At 32.9% G+C, this 17,765-nt stretch overlaps 1 pseudogene; it reads right to left on the reverse strand.

The window, feature by feature from the left end:
- Nucleotides 1-1,221: 1,221 nt before the first annotated feature.
- LOC114888439 lies at nt 1,222-1,386 on the reverse strand (annotated as a pseudogene).
- Nucleotides 1,387-17,765: the final 16,379 nt, after the last annotated feature.

Below are 17,765 nucleotides of genomic sequence, written 5' to 3' on the forward strand. Positions count from 1 at the left end.
ATTTTTCTTTGACAGCAGCAGCAGTAACTTCCTGACATCCTGAAGCACAGTTGCAGTGATCGCCTGTCTGAAATTTTACTCCTACATCCTATCAGATAATTTTGTAAATATCTAATTCCCTATGTTAAATCTATTCATTTTTGAAATAGCCAGAATACTGTATCCTGTTTGAAGCCAAATTGAAACAATAACCAAAAGGAGTACAAGACCTTTCCGGATAGTACTATAAAACTTTATGGAAAGATTAAATAATAGTTGAACAAAAATAAATGCTCAGTATTATTATCAGTAATCGGTAAAATGCATAAAAACATCCACTCAATTGGTAAAGAGTAAAATTCTGAAAAGTAAAACATCTGGAAATCTACACTCTGTGTGAGAGTATAAACTGGTATTATTTTAGAAAATTCGTTACTATAACCTATTATGATTGCACATGCTCAGTTTTCTAATGCTTCATCTGCTGGACATTTATAATAGAGAAAAATTGTAGACATGCACCCAAAGAGACAAGTGATAAATATTCAAAGTGACTTTTCTGTAAGAGCCGAATATGGAAATAATATAAATTACCATCAGTAGTAGAGGGGGTAAATAGATTGTGAGAATTTCATGTCATTTGTTCGCAACTGGTGATTATGTGGGTTTTTTCTTTTTCCTATAACAACAATTGTTTGGTCAAAACTCAATTAAGTGGGCTGAAACAGTCAAAAAGGAGTTCCCGATTAAGTAAGATGAAATTTGTAATTTGAAGGATATGATGGGTGGGATTAGAGTAGACAGATAAAATAGGAGTAAGGAGGAGACATCCTTTCAAGGAAGTTAGAGCAGAATATTATTATTTTACAGCTATTGCATCAAGATGCTTATGAAATAATAACAATATGTTAAACTATGCATAGTTATATAATAAATATTATGAAACTTATGCACATATTTTATAGAAGTTGTTTATTTGTCTAACCTCCAGCAAAACAGATTATTATAAGAGTTTGAGGTCAGAGGCCAGCGTACGTATACCTTGTACTGTAAAAAACTGTGACTTATTCATGATTAACAAAGAAATATATGCTTAGTTTAAGCAAAAAGGAGGAAGTCTATATTTTCCAAAGAGGAGAAAACTTAGAATTTTTGAATAAAAATTTTGATTAATTTTATCCATACTAGGGAAAAGGTGTGGTGACTATCATGAGCACTACAGAACATAATAGAAAGCTCTTGAGTTGGTGAAGCACTGAGAGACTGAATGAGATATTTCCTACTTTCATTTTCACATGTCCCAATAAAAATCACCATAACCAAAAATTTTAAAAATCAGTTGTGTTGAGGACATAGCAGATATTAAACTGATAAGAATAGATACTACACTTGATGTCACAGAAAAAGGCCAATATCACTGAAGAAAATAAATGCAAAAATCCTCAACAAAATACTAGCAAACAGAATCCAACAGCACATTAAAAGGATCATACAGCATGATCAAGTGAGGTTTATCCCAGGAAGGTAAGGATTCTTCAAAATACGCAAATCAATCAATGTGAGACACCATATTAACAAACAGGAGAATAAAAACCATATGATAATCTAAATAGATGCAAAAAAATCTTTTGAAAAAATTCAATATCCATTTATGATAAAAACTCCCTAGAAAGTAGGCATAGAGGGAACTTTCCTCAACATAATAAAGGCCAAGTATGACAAACTCACAGGCCACATCGTTCTCAGTGGTGAAAAACTGAAACCATTTCCTCTAAGATCAGGAACAAGACAAAGTTGTCTGCTCTCACCATTATTATTCAACATAGTTTTGGAAGTTTTGGCCATGACAATCAAAGAAGAAAAAGAAATAAAAGGAATCCAAATTGGAAAAGAAGATGTAAAACTGTCACTGTTTGCAGATGACATGATACTATACATAGAGAATCCTAAAGATGCTACCAGAAACTACTAGAGCTAATCAATGAATTTGGTAATGTAGCAGAATACAAAATTAATGCACAGAAATCTCTGGCATTCCTATACACTAATGATGAAGAATCTGAAAGAGAAATTAAGGAAACACTGCAATTTACCACTTCAACAAAAAGAACAAAATACCTCAGAATAAACCTACTTAGGTAGGTAAAAGACCTGTATGCAGAAAACTATAACACTGATGAAAGAAATATATCAGTGAGAGATATATCATGTTCTCAGATTAGAAGAATCAATATTGTGAAATTGACTATACTACCCAAAGCAATCTACATTTTCAGTGCAATCCTTATCAAACCACCAATGCCATTTCTAACAGAACTAGAATAAAAAATTTCACAATTTGTTTGGAAACACAAAAGACTGCAATTAGACAAAGCAATCTTGAGAAAGAAAAACGGAGCTGGAGGAATCAGGCTTCCTGACTTCAGACTATAGTACAAAGCTACAGTAATCAAGATAGCATGGTACTGGCACTAAAACAGAATTATAGATTAATGGAACAGGATAGAAAGCCCAGAGATAAACCCAGACATACATAGTCACCTTATCTTTGATAAAGGAAGCAAGAATATACACTGGAGAAGACAGCCGCTTCAAGAAGTTGTGCTAGGAAACTGGACAGCTACATATAAAAGAATGAAATTAGAACACTTCCCAACACCATACACAAAAATAAACTCAAAATGGATTAAAGACCTAAATGTAAGGCCAGACGCTATAAAACTCAGAGGAAAACATAGGCAGAACACTCTATGACATACATCACAGCAAGATCCTTTTTGACCCACCTCCTAGAGAAATGGAAATAAAAACAAACAAACAAAGAACAAATGGCACCTAATGAAATTTAAAAGCTTTTGCAGAGTAAAGGAAACTATAAACAAAATGAAAAGACAACCCTCAGAATGGGAGAAAATATTTGCAAACTAAGAAATTTACAAAGGATTAATCTCCAAAATATACAAGCAGCTCATGCAGCTCAATAACAAAAGAATAATTTAATCCAAAAATGGGGGGAAGACCTAAATAGACATTTCCCCAAATACAGATTTCCAACAAACACATGAAAGGATGTTCAACATCACTAATAATTAGAGAAATGCAAATCTATACCACAATGAGGTATCACCTCACAAGAGTCAGAATGGCCATCATCAAAAAATCTACAAACGAGGGCTTCCCTGGTGGTGCAGTGGTTGAAAGTCTGCCTGCCGATGCAGGGGATGTGGGTTCATGCCCCGGTCTGGGAGGATCCCGCATGCCGCAGAGCGGCTGCGCCCGTGAGCCATGGCCACTGAGCCTGCGCGTCCGGTGCCTGTGCTCCGCAACAGGAGAGGCCACAGCAGTGGGAGGCCCACATACCACAAAAACAAACAAAAAAAATCTACAAACGATAAATGCTGGAGACGGTGTGGGGAAAAAGGAACCCTCTTGCACTGTTGGTGGGCATGTAAATTGATACAGCCACTATGGAGAACAGTATGGATGTTCCTTAAAAAACTAAAAATAGAACCACCATATGACCCATCAATCCTACTACTGGGCATATACCCAGAGAAAACCATAATTCAAAAAGAGACTGGTACCACAATGTTCATTGAAGCACTATTTACAATAGCCAGGTCATGGAAGCAACCTAAGTGCCCACTGACAGATGAATGGATAAGGAAGATGTGGCACATATATACAATTCAATATTACTCAGCTATAAAAAGAAATGAAACTGAGTTAATTGTATTTAGGTGGATGGACCTAGAGTCTGTCATACAGAGTGAAGTAAGTCACAAAGAGAAAAACAAATACTGTATGCTAACACATATATATGGAATCTGAAAAAAAAAAAAAAAAAAGGTTCTGATGAACCTAGCGCCAGGACAGGAATAAAGACACAGACATAGAGAATGGACTTGAGGACACGGGGAGGGGGAAGGGTAAGCTGGGACAAAGTGAGAGAGCAGCATTGACATATTTACACTACTAAATGTAAAATAAATAGCTAGTGGGAAGCAGCTGCATAGCACAGGGAGATCAACCCTGTGTTTTGTGACCACCAAAACGGGTGGGAGAGAGATGGCTGGAGGAAGGCACAAGAGGGAGGAGGTAAGGAGATATATGTATACATATAGCTGATTCACTTTGTTATACAGCAGAAACTAACACAACATTGTAAAGCAATTATACTCCAATAAAGATGTAAAAAAAAAAAAAATCAGTTGGGTAAAACCTGTCACTCTTCAGTATTCCAAAGCATAGTAACCTCAGTATTTTAGTCTCTTTCTCAGTCAAAGGGACATGGATAAAAATATTTGTATTGGGAAAGAGGAATGCAATTCAACAGAAAATTCCTGGTAAGAAAGGATGAGAGTTATCTCTCTTACTTAAAATAAAAATTTTCTATTAAATTTACTTTCTTTACTTTTTATGTTAACATCTAAGGAATTATTTCACAATTTTTTCCTATCATACTAGGTATTTAAAGAATAATTTTTCTTCCTGTGAATGAAATGTTTAGTTTACCCATTTTCTGTCAATAAAACACTATTTCATCATTAGAAAGGGTGCAATAAACTTACAAAATAAAACAAGACACATATGACCAGTAGTCAATTGTAAGATTACAATTCTAAAAAAATATGGTCAAAAGTAGAAATTTTACCTTCTTTATCCTGATTTAACATATTCTCAAGTTTGTTTTGGACCTAAAATAAATAACTCACAGTCTTCCCTACATAGAGGATTTATTTACACAATTGAAATGGCTGCTCTCTTTTCTTTTTTCTTTAAATGTGTTATTAAATGCAAATCTCCATAAGCAAACACCAAGCAAACCTTTATTCAATAAGCAGGTGTTTATTAATACCCGCATGAGCATGCCATCTTACTAATTATTTTGCAAGATGCATGAAGATGTAAAACTAATTAGGAATACTGGTTATATGTCCATTTACTTTTGAGCCCAGCCATGTAGAAAGCAATTAAGGATTTTTAAAAGGAGATCATATGGGATAAACAGAAGCCGAAAAAAGGTAAAGAAGAAATTTTAAGAAGAATAATCAGTTTTATTTCAGCACAACATATTGATATTTAAAATAGTGAGGGAGAGGGGGATGAGGTCGGGTTGCATTGGGAGTTTGGGACTAGCAGATGCAAACTATTATATATAGAATGGCTAGACAACAAGATCCTATCATATAGCACAGGGAACTCTATTTAATATCCTGTAATAAACCATAACGAAAAAAATTGATATATAGATATAACTGAATTGCTTTGCTGTACAAAAGAAACTAACACAACATTGTAAATCAACTATACTTCAATAAAAAAACAAACAAAAAATAGTGAGGGATATGTTAAAAAATGAGTTTTATGTTGATAAAGAGCCTGAATGAAAACTTGTTGACAATTAAAATCAAAGCAATTAATGAGTATGTATCATGTGTCAGACACACTGTCAGATACTTTTGATTAGAGAAGGGGAAAAAATGTCTCATCTCACAGAACTGCATTCTAATGAAAGAGAGACTATCATAAAAACTATAATACAACTATAGTTTATTATAAAACTATAAAAATAAGAAAAACTATAATAAAGTGGTATCCATCATAACAGAATATTTATAATTAAGAATACAATTCAACCTTGGTTTCAAAAATGACATAAGAAGGTACCATTTAAACTGAGATTTAGGTATAAACAGAAGAATAAAAGGAAGTTAAAATATGATGTAAAGCTGAGGAAATGGAAGGTGGTGACTTTTTTTTAATATGTAGTAAAGAAAATTGAAAAATATTTAATACAGTGGTAATTGAGACAGATGCAATATAATATACATGATTATCCTATATATATTAGTTTAGCTGTGTAATTTAAATCTAAAACTCTTGTCATCCTTGGTGTATTTAGAGGTAATATTTTTTTAATCTTTATATTATTTTTGTAATCAAGTTATATTAATTCCTTCCCTATGCTTTACCAAGAACCAAACATATACAGAATCCACTGGCTTCCTAGTCAGTACTTTGTGCATCAATTCTTGTGTAAAAACTATAACTATCCTGGTTTGAGGGAAAGGATAAAATTTTCAGCAGAATTTCAAATAAGGAAAATATTTAGCTTGGTTGATAGATAAACGAGATCTTTTTCATTTAGCAGGAAAAATTTTGCAGTTTAAGACAAAATAAATGGTGAGAGGCAAAGGGCAGACATGGAATGTTTTATGCAGACACAATCCAACTAATCACAGAAATAGAAAAAGAAAAAATGTAAGGACTAGTTGAGAAATGTACATCCTCATAGCAATAAGGACATGTACATACACATGACCTCTATTTTCACAGCCAATCTTCAGTGAAATTACAAAACAAATTTACCTTTGGAATTTTTATGTTTCATTTCTCCTATTTCTTAAGATAGAAAATTTTCCATTTCCAAATATTTCCCATTCCCATTATGATTCTTCCATTGAATATCTTTTATATTATTCTTCATTCTCCAGGTTTGTCTCTCTTTTACATATTCCTCAGATCATTAAGTAAACAGCTACCCTTTCAATTAGAGCTAAGTCTGGATCTGCTTGTCTCCTTAGACTATATTGAAGTCTTCAATCTGTCACAAAATTGGTTAGAATATTTTTGGTTTTAATGGAAAAAATCTTTGAAGTGAGGCACGATAAATATTTTTGACACCCACGTGGGAAAATGAGCTGGTTTTCTGTATCAGTAACTTTCATTAAATTGAATTGGCACTGTATTGCATTAGTTCTCTTTCCCACTGTTATAACATGAGAGTTTTTAATAAGATCATTTTGTACAGTATTAGACAAATTTAATATTTATGCATTATGAAGAAACATTGCTAATATGATCGAAAACTGCTAGGAGGAGCAAATGATTTCATTAAAACTTAAATAAAGCTCACTTTGCATTTTTCCCCTCCTTGAATACCTGTCTGTACTAATCAGATGGTAGAAAAGGCAGATTGGGCCCTAGAGACTAGGCAATACATAATCCATACTCTCTCATCACAGTCTGATGTCACCTTTCAGGCTCAAAATATTTCTACTAGATTGTAGTTGGAAGTTTTTAGTGCAGAAATATTTAGAATGTTTTAATTTAAAATGATCATGACTTGTTCTACTTTATCCTGGCCTTGCTAATTTGAGTCTATTATAGCTGCAGAAAGAAGATATTCATGAGCTGTACAATAACTAGCTGCATCTTCATGGGCTCTGAGTCAATAAAATGATGACACAAATTTCACATTCTCTTAATGCAACATCTGCTTCATCACTTGAAAGAATTACAACTCTTGCTTTGAAGGAGTCTTAATGACACAGATCAAATCTTGATAGATAAGTAACTAAGATGAACACACTCTTCCCTTCCATGCATAAAAAGAACACTATTTTAATTGGAACTGAATTAGAGTGTATGGTGGATTTTGTGTATACTCAAATATTTAATTTGGGTTTAATAAGATCACTCATAATTCTGAAAATGAAAAAAATAATTAGGGCAAATTATTGGAAAACCAAAATGTAAGTACATGAATTTGTTCCAGAGTTTACTGTGGAATATCGAAGATTAAATTATCTTTCTATCCTTATTTTGAAGGTTATTTAACTGTGTGATTCAGCTACTGAGCTGTCAAAATACAGGAAAATATATCATAAATAAGTTCTAGTTTCTACTTACCACACAGACAGATATTAAGACAAAAGAACAGTTGAGAATACACCCAAAGAGCAATTGGTCATTTGTCTTTTGGAGTATATAAATCGTTTGGTAGAGAATAAATTAGGAAGTAGTAGAGGTGTGCCAATTCTGGGAACAGTTCTTAGTAGATAGACTTTGTGGAAAATTGCTTTTTAATCTGTGTGTATTTTATAAAATCATCCAAGCATAGTGTTTTACCAAAAGTTAGAGCTATTCAAATTTATCTCTCAGTTACAATTCTGTATAAACATATATCCACACTGCTGAAGTTACCAATCAGTAGAGAATAGAGGAAAAACTAAGCTAACTATGTTACATTCACAATGGTCCTTACCATTATTAGGTCCTTGGGAACACATTCAAGATGGGCCTTACATCTCTTAAGATTCAGGCTTTCACAATCTTTTACCTAAAGAAAAAATAAGGAAAGCACATTATTAGCACAACTTAAAGCTCAGAAGTACCAATGCAAAAGAAAGGCATTGCCTATTAAATATTGGTGCCAAATCTTCACCAATTACATGTGTAAAGCATACTCACACTTGTTTGTATGTTGATGGCCAAACACTCAAATGAAAAAATAAATTTACTACTATTGAACATTAAAAACAGGACCTACAGACACTTTTATTACCATCCTATTGCTACTTGGACTTTTCTTCAATGTATGGTATTTAAGCTATTCATGCATTCTAGCCAAGGGTAAAGTTAATCTTGTTATAATGAGAAACAGAATATTACTACATAATTACATTTATTAAAAGCTCTCATATAATATTTGAACACTTTATATTTCACAAGTTATTGTTTCAAAAGATTCTCTTGGATTTAAACCAATCAGATATTATCTACACCCTAAATATTCTCTCACACTGTATTTTTCTCACACACATTGAATTAACTCATTGTTGATTCATGATATCCAAACTGCTTATTGTCTTACTCTCCATGCCCTTATGCTTCAAAAGAAACCGACATGGTTATATAAGTCAAAGAATGCACAGAAACATAAATTTTAAGCTCTAGAAGAATTTACCAAACAAATTATAGAATTTAGTTTATTTATCTGATGCAATGTACAGCTCAAGAAAATAAAATCTGATTAAAATTTAAGAGCATATAAATACAAAAAAGAAATGTTGTAGAAGATGATATCACAAGAGGAATATGTCTAACATCTATTCAAAATAGAAACGTCACAAACAAATTATCATGAAGTCAAATTATAAATTAGTCAGCTGACAATAATATAAAAATGATTGCTACACCTCCAGATGTTTTGTAATATCATTTTTGGCATAAATTTTGAAGTAAGTTTGGAAAAATAATGAGGTCAGGAGTAGAATTCACTTTATCTCCCTATTTCTTAAAGAATAAATGTGATAGGCATCATCTTATTGATTTAGGTAACAATCTTGTAATTCCTTTTCAATCCAACCTAGTTTATGCATATATTGTTATTTTGATTATTTATTTATGGTAAGCTGCTCCAATTATAGCAAACTGTAGCATCTGTGGTCTCGTTTATGGTGCGGAAGGAAAGTGATTACTGTATTATGAGGCAGCCAGACTCTAGAGTATAACAAAACATGAAATACAGCTAGGTTGAGCAAGTTCTTATTTTCCAGAAATGTGGTTTTCTCTGAGGAGTCACATCTTGTAGTTACCAGATGTTCCACAATAACTGTAACTCTGGAGTTGCTTAGTTGTTATAACAAGATGATTTTACTACATAGGAAAAGATTGGCATTTTCTCTGCTGGAAGCAAATGAAATTAGCAATTTGAAAGAGAGTTTTAACTGAGCTATGTGGTTTACATTGATTAATCTATCTCATTAGAATATTAGCCAACCAATCAGAATCTCTTCCTATCTATTTTCTAATCTCTGCCATATGTCTAGGTCATAAAAATGCATTTTCTTTACTTCTGGCTACTATGGAATCTGCATTAGAAAACAAGATGACCTTTTCTCTTAGCCACCAAAAGTTTGGAAGATGAATTTTATTATTTTAAGAAATGTTTTTGTTCTGATTTGAAGTACTTAAGAAGACAAGAATAAAGAAAATTTTGGAAAGTCATTTGATTTTTCCATCTTTCTTCCACTATCACCTTTTCTTATTCCTTGGTGGCAGTTTCAAATGACATAAATTGTTCTTCAATATCTATGGTCTGTCTTACATATACTCATCATAGAAATTTGAATGCATGTCACATCCAAAACTATGGATAAAGGAAACTCCAAATAAATTTATCTAGAGAAAAAATATATTATGGGGTTTATATAGTAGGCAAATATCATAGACATAAAAAGAAAGAGTTCCCATATTTCATTCCTGTAAATACAGTTTCTTTTAATGACATTGTAGTAGTACAACACTAGATGTCTTATTACCTTGGGACAAAATAGACTAGAAAAGGCCAGGAAAGAGTTTTCTTAAATATGTTCAGAGAAGGTTCTTCTACTAGTAGATTTATGTCAAGCCCCAGCTATTTTATAAAGGACACAGGTAATATCTGTTTAAACCACAAATATATGTATAGGTTGATCCATCAAAAACCTCTGTGTATAGATCTCATAAAAATAAATAAAAGTATAAATACCTACAGCTCATTAAAAATATGTTTGATACACCATTTTTTCTTATTCATAAAAATAGAAAGTAAGTGCCTGCCAGTAGGAAAATGAATGACATTTTTACATCCCATAGAATATTATACATTCATTAAAATGAATAGGTTAGAATTATGACATTTAGGCTAGAGAAATTTTTCCAAGGTATTTTAAAACAAAAGTCTGATAATTGAAAATAATATCATAATCCTTTTTAAAAGCTATGACATATGTATATGTGTGTGTGTATGTCTACTTTTGGATATTGTATAAGCACAGAGAAAAATATGAAAAGTTCTACTAGGTCATGAATGATGTGTGGATGATGACCAAAGTGAAGTCAAGTATTGGAGGGAAGCAGGAAGAAACAAACAAAAACTAAAAACAATGTTGAAAGACTACTTAAATGTTAAAAAAAAAAACACTTGATATGATCATCTGAATGCATTTGGTACAGCATAACAATAAATGTCAGGCATATGTATATAGGAATAAATGAATGAGGTGAAACATTGCATTAAATAATAATTTTTAAATTGAGTCCTTCATTTATCATTCTATTTAAAATTGTCTTTTCCATTAGTGTCTTTCCCAGAATCTGGATCTTTTCCTTTATAGCAGTATTCACAATTTTTATTTATAAGCTTTATTTTTATCTGCCCTTCTCCCTCACTACACTCTGAGATCAAAAAGGCCAGTGACAGTTTTGTTTAGTTCAGCATCTGGTGCAGTTATAAATACTTCTTTCATGAATACTGTATGAATGAATGAAGGGAAATGTAGACATTATATGTTATGAAAGACAGATAAATAGTTAATAATATTAATGTATGTCATGAGGAAACTCAAAAATTGGAGCCCAAGGAAGAGACAAGGTACTGACAGGCCTTAGGAGGAAATCCAGAAAAGTGTGCTGTAATAAAAGCTTAGAAGGCAGACAGCCTCAAGACAGAGTGGTTGGACACTTGAAACAAACACTACTGAAAGGGTAAGCTAGAGGGGGAAAGAAAATGCCCCATAAATTTGGCATCATGGACACAGCTGGTGACATAGATTTAAGCCAGAATAATATTCCATAAAATAAATGACCAGATTAGCAATATTTAGCAATCAATCAGAATAGACAGTGTTGTAGTCCCAGAACAGGGTCATGGAGACCCTCGATTATGCCAAGCATTAACCCTTTAAGTGCTAGACTTAGAAGAAGCTTGGGATGTTGAGAGAGGGTCTGGGACAACCCACACAGTGAGAAGGGACTCAGGAGCTCATGGCAGCAAATATTTCCCGGTATAACAGTCTTTTAATACGTTAGCAAACTGTAGGTACATAATTGTGCACAGCTGCTGAATAACAGTCTGAAATTAAGCAACATAGCAGAATGAAGGAGACAGAAGCCAGACTGAAGTCAGTTATAAACATGGAATTTCCTTTTCTGACAATACAGCAGATTAATGGCATAAAGAGTTAATATGAAAATGAACAGCATGGAAACATCTCCCTGATTAAGAAATAAAACCTTGCTGATAGTTTTGAAACTATCTGCTTGGCCACAAACACCTCATATTCCTTTCTCTTTCCACTGCTCTTTCTTGATTTTTGTGTTTCTTTGTCCTTTTTGTTTTTTTAAAGATCTGCTTAAGTTGTAGGTATCATTAAATAATAGTTTGTCTGGGGGTGGAAGGAGTAGGGGTTTAAAAACTTAATACAAACAGAATCATAATACATAATTATTTTTTAAATGTATTATTCAAAATAACTCTCATTCTTTCTTTTTCAGGAAGGTTCTGGATTTATTGCACTGTAATAGAGTTGATAATTCATTTTCAATGGAACAAAATCATTCCCAAGTGGGTGAAAATTAGTTTCTGAGGAAGAAAACAACATTACTCATTTATGATTAAAACACACTATATCTGTAGTATTAAAATTCCATGTGTTGGGGGAAGATTGGGGGAAAATGTTTAAAACATGCTTCTTAGGTGGGCAATAATGAAAACAAAGTTAAAAGACACTTAAGTGGATTATAACAGTGGGTAAATTGAGAACAAAAAATAAACAACTTATCTTGTTCTTTTGTCTCTTCAAAGAAAAAGATAAAGAAAATAAGGAAGATCAGGGAATAACAGCCTTGAAGCAGAACTTCAGGCCAGCTAGTTCAGACTAGAGTAAGGCGAGCCTCAGGATACCCACTGCCAAGATAAATACCACCCGTTGCCAAGAAAATAAAAGCAAATGACTATTTGATGGCAGAACATACTGAGAGAAAAGAGTTGGGAAAAAGAAATGTATACAGAAAAATATACACATTAAAATATGATGCCAAATGGAGGCAAATTGAAGCAGTTAAAATTGAGGAATTATAGCATCAAGGAAGCTTTCTTGGAAGAAAACAAAATAAAGCACAACACAGCTCGATGACATTGTCCAGACAAGAAGGTAATAATCAAAATTAAGACTTGTATAATATATCTGCACTGTCAAAAGGATCTTTGCATTTATTTAAATATACAACTGAATTATAAACAGAATTATAGACAAAAAAACAGAATGTGTATGTTATAAAGCTCAAAAAGATACACAAAATCATTCTTAACACAAACACAATGTTGGTAGAAATTAACACAACATTATAAATCAACTATACTTCAATAAAATTTTATTTTTAATTTTTAAAAAATCCAGTGTTGGAAAAACTATATGTCAAGAAGTGTATCCTTACTTATTTCCTAAATTGCCAATCAAGAAGACAATTGATATAATTTTTAGAAATTACATATTTAGAGTAAAAAAGTAAAATCTTTCTTTATCTCTCCACCTCTCTAACTACCCATATTGCAAGTTGTAGTAGAAGGTCTGCGCCTCGACATGTCAAATCTGGAGGGTGTCAGGTGGCCTAAATGCAAGCTCCCTTTCTCACTGAACCTCATAGATAAAGACCCCCTCCCCAAATAACCCTCCTTATAGTAGGGAGCAGCATGGTGCCTGTTTATTGCTGAACAACAGGCTTCATTTCCCTACCAGCCTGCTGAATTATTCAAAGAAGTCAGCCACATCTTCCCACTGGAACCAGGAGTCATCCTACTTCTTGTTATTATAGGGCATATTTCCACAGCTCCCGCTTGTTCAGTCTGCTCCAGAATGCAACTCCCATGTGGCCCTGCATGTTATATGGTGTCCTCCACCCAGGGCTGTGAGTACATGTGACTATGACCAGCTGTCCATCTCATCTGGCTGGTGCTGGGTGTCGTATGTTTGGTCATCCCCTAACCCTAGGGCAGAAATCCCTCCTTCATCAACAGGGTGAAGAGGAGGTTATCAAGATATGACCAGCCAAAATATCATGTTCAGTCTATGCACTTGAGAGAAATACCTGTATTCTCTATTTGTAATATTTAAAGCATATAACTTTTTTCCCAAAATATTGGGATATTGATTTCTCCATGAGGAAAAAAGAAACTTTTACTTCCTTTCCACCTAAGCACTAAATATGAATAGCTGAGTAACTAAAAATATGATCTCATAATAGCTATGAAGGACTTTTAAAACTTGGAGCTTTGAGAATACTAAGAAGTTCTTCATTTACTTTTTTATTTAATTATATTTTAATACAGGTACTAACTAGATAAATAATTCCATAAATAATTATTTTAGATGTTGGCCTATATAAATTGAGTGCATATACAAAATATTAATTTCCCATTTTCTGTATTTTTAAATTATCCTGAAATTATTTTTTTTTCTCAAATTATGGAAACAATTAATAGTTTTGATTTGAAATGGAAGAGAAATAGTGTGTTAATAACTGTAATAATGTATTTTTCATTTTATTGAAAAAGGAAAATAGATATTTCATCCTTTAGAGAGAGAGAAAGGAGGGGAGGAGAGAGGAGGAGGCAAGGGGGAGAGGGTAGGAGATACTGAGAAAGATAGGGGGACAGAGCAAAGAAGACCCCACTCCTTGCAATTTTATTTGTAAATTTCAAAAAGAAAATCAAAACTAATTAAAAAGTCACAGTGACTTCTTTTTGTAATAAGACTTTCTGTTTGTGAGAGTCACTGGAAAATATGTTTTCAGTCTTAAGTAAGGACACTTTACAAAGACTAGAGAACTGATTTACAATTTCTCATTGATCTTGCTGTCAGTCAGTCCTTCCACTAAATACAGAAGAAACAAGCTTTATGAGATGGGCCAGTGACAACAAAATTGATAATTAAAGAGTGGTCGTACAAATATGACGTGAAACTATAAGCAGAGTCAGCAAGGGAACAATAGAGGGTGATTTATATGGTTTATATTAGCATGCAATTTGGAAGTAGGAGGTTTGAATAGGGCATGCCCACAAGGATATGAATAGGCTGATGTTAAAAAAAAGACAGAAATCTCACAGAGCATAAGTACTAAAGAATTAAGATGAAGGAAAAATTCATGATATTGATATAGAAACCACATTTTACAGGAAAAACTAAAATATTTTGGAAATCTAGTCTGAACATATCAAACAACTGACATTATACTTCATATCTAAAGCCACAGAAATCCCTTTACTACAATCAGTCAGCAAGTCAAGATTTGTCAAAGAGCCACTTATTCTGAGATATTTCCATGCATTTATCATAGGCTTTAGGGAAAACAAGCATTTGTTTTGCCTTTATGGTAATAAGAGTGACATCCAAATCACATAACACAGTAAGTTGGGACATCTCAGGATGCATAACATGCTGTGTAAGAAAATTTGAAGACTGTCAAGAGAGCAGGTACTGCTAATTCTAGAAACATTCCAATAATTTGTATTTATGTAGCCATACAGAACAAAAAATACTTTACTCTTTTATCAACTAACTTTTTACCACTTTGATTATCACTGTGTAGATAGTTTTCTCTTGGGTGAAGCATGCTGCCTCCAGAAGCCAAAGAGGATGTCCAGGTTTGTGCTAAATTCTTACCAGTTGGAGGGAGAGGTACAATTTGGGGTTCTTTTTTACTAAAATAAAAATATTTTAGATGATTAATTCTACTTTTTTGGTTTATATGTCTATGAATTTTAATATTTGTGTGGTAAACATCAAAGTCAAGATACAGAGCAATTCCATCATGTGCCCAAAATTCCTTTACTAAACTCTCCCCTGATCCATAATACCTAGCAATCACTGATCTGTTCTCCAGCACCATAATTTTGTCTTTTTGAGAATGTCATATAAATGTAATCATATAGCATGTAACCTTTTGAGATTGACTTCTTCCATTCAGGATAATGCCTTTGAGATTAATCCAAGTTGTCACATTTATCAATAGTTTATTCCATTTAATTTTCAAGAAAAGTTTCACTGTATGGATACATTATAGTTCGTTTATTCATTCACCAGCTGAAGGACATTTGGGCCATTTCCAGTGTATTTGTTACAGTTATGAATAGAACTGCTATAAATATTTGTGTACAGGTTTTTGTATGAATATATGTTTTCATTTCTCTAGAGTAAATACGCAGGAGCGGAATTTCAAGATCAAGCAGTAAGTATGTTTATAAGAAACTTTAACCATTCTTCAGGGTGTTTGTACAAATTCACAATCCCACCAGCAATGTCTAGTATTCCTAGTTCTACAATCTTACCAATAGTGAATGCTTTACGTGACCTAAATCACTAACCTCTAAAAACTTAAATGATAAGACATTATTCTGAATCTTTTATATCTTTATTTTCCATCCTATAGAGTACATGTTCTTCAACAAGGCTTCCAAGCCTACTTTTTACTTTTGCTCATTGCCAATTGGCATGATGCCAGCAGAATATGCAGGTGGTTCACATCCCTTTGGATGATAATTTACAGAAGATTAGAAATAACATAGTCCTTGGGCAAGACTAACAATATATACTACAGTCTATCTTTTGTTAATGAAAACTCATTCTTGTCCTCCTTCCTTATGGAATATTATAGAACATATTTTTTGATGAAAGGCCTCTTACCTGTACCTGAGGCCATGTTATTCTGTTCTAATAAAGATAATATATTTATCATTGCAACTGTAATTAGTGTTACAACTTGGTTGAGTTTCCAGAAGTCCACTCTCATCTTCCAGTATCTATCTTGCTTTTCTGGGGGGATTAAATGTGGTCATGATTGGAAACATGAACCCTGAATCTTACAGGTGTTCAAAGATGGCAATAATCACTTTCATTCATCTTGGGATACTGTTTTTGATTCAATATCTTGACCAGGGTGAGAGAAGTATCATAAGCTTCTGTGTTGCCTTCTCTATCACAAGAATCCTTACTCCATAGGCCAAGTAATCAGTGTGGGAATTCTGCCAAACCCTAAGTATTTCCACTATATTTATATATTTGGTGACCAGGGAAATGAATACTGAGTGGGTCTGTGACCCAGAAAAAAAAAACAAAAAAGAAAAATCATGAACTATACCTCAGCCATGTTATGCCCTCACTCTAACACGGAGATTTAACATCATAAAATTAAACAGTGAGGGCAACAGAGTAGGTGCTTAATACATGTGTATTATTTCAGTGATATTTGTCACAAGGTATCCCATATGTATCTCAGATTCTTATTAAAGAGCTACATGACAGCTTGAAGACAGCTTGAAAACAAAGATGACTCCAGATGTGTATAAAATCATTTATCACTGCACAATCTAAATAAGTTGATAAATACTTCCAGTTATAGTCTTCCATTTACTTTTAGTCACTGTTGCTATTCCATACTTAAATTTTAGGTTTATGTTTCAGTTAGTTGTTTTTACTCTCTATATTTTCTATTTTGTTTCATTTTATATTCTTTACTTTCATTTTAAGCATATTTCAAAACCATGAGTAATCAAAATTTAAAGGATGTCACTGCTAGTAGTATAATTATGAGAGTACACAGATGGCTTATTAAGAGAGGGAACATAAAAGCCTGAGCGAAACTGCAAAATACTAACTTTCAACATGAGAATCTTTCATCCTATAACATAAATTCACTGCTAGCAAGTTTTGTATACAGAAACCACACTAACAGTTCTAAAAGAGCATCAGAGGATTTTAATGGGACTGATATCCAAAATGTATTGATCCTCAGCTATAGTTGTATATCTCTTTTCCACTGAGATAATTTCAAAGTTTTCATTTGGCTTTAAAGTATATTTTGTAGAAATAAATGTACTAAACAGCAAGAACCAAACCAAGCAGTCCTGATATTAGCAGATGTTCTTAAGAAATATTTGGGAAAATATAACATAAAAGTATTTTATTCTTATTCTGAAATAAGGCTGATAGTGACTGTAAATGCAATGTCATGCTGATTATTAAATGTACTTAATTCTTAAAAAGGTTTTAGTCAGACTTCAATAAATTTTTACTTTCTACACAGGCAGTCATGGGACTTAAGTTCACTTATGTTTTGTGTTTTTAATCAAACTTGACTGAGCTTATAAAAGAAAAGTCAGTCAATTTGACCTGCATGTG

The sequence above is a fragment of the Monodon monoceros genome, unplaced genomic scaffold (assembly GCF_005190385.1).
Source record: "Monodon monoceros isolate NGI ecotype Baffin Bay Population unplaced genomic scaffold, NGI_Narwhal_1 Super_Scaffold_8, whole genome shotgun sequence".
Lineage (NCBI taxonomy): Eukaryota > Metazoa > Chordata > Mammalia > Artiodactyla > Monodontidae > Monodon > Monodon monoceros.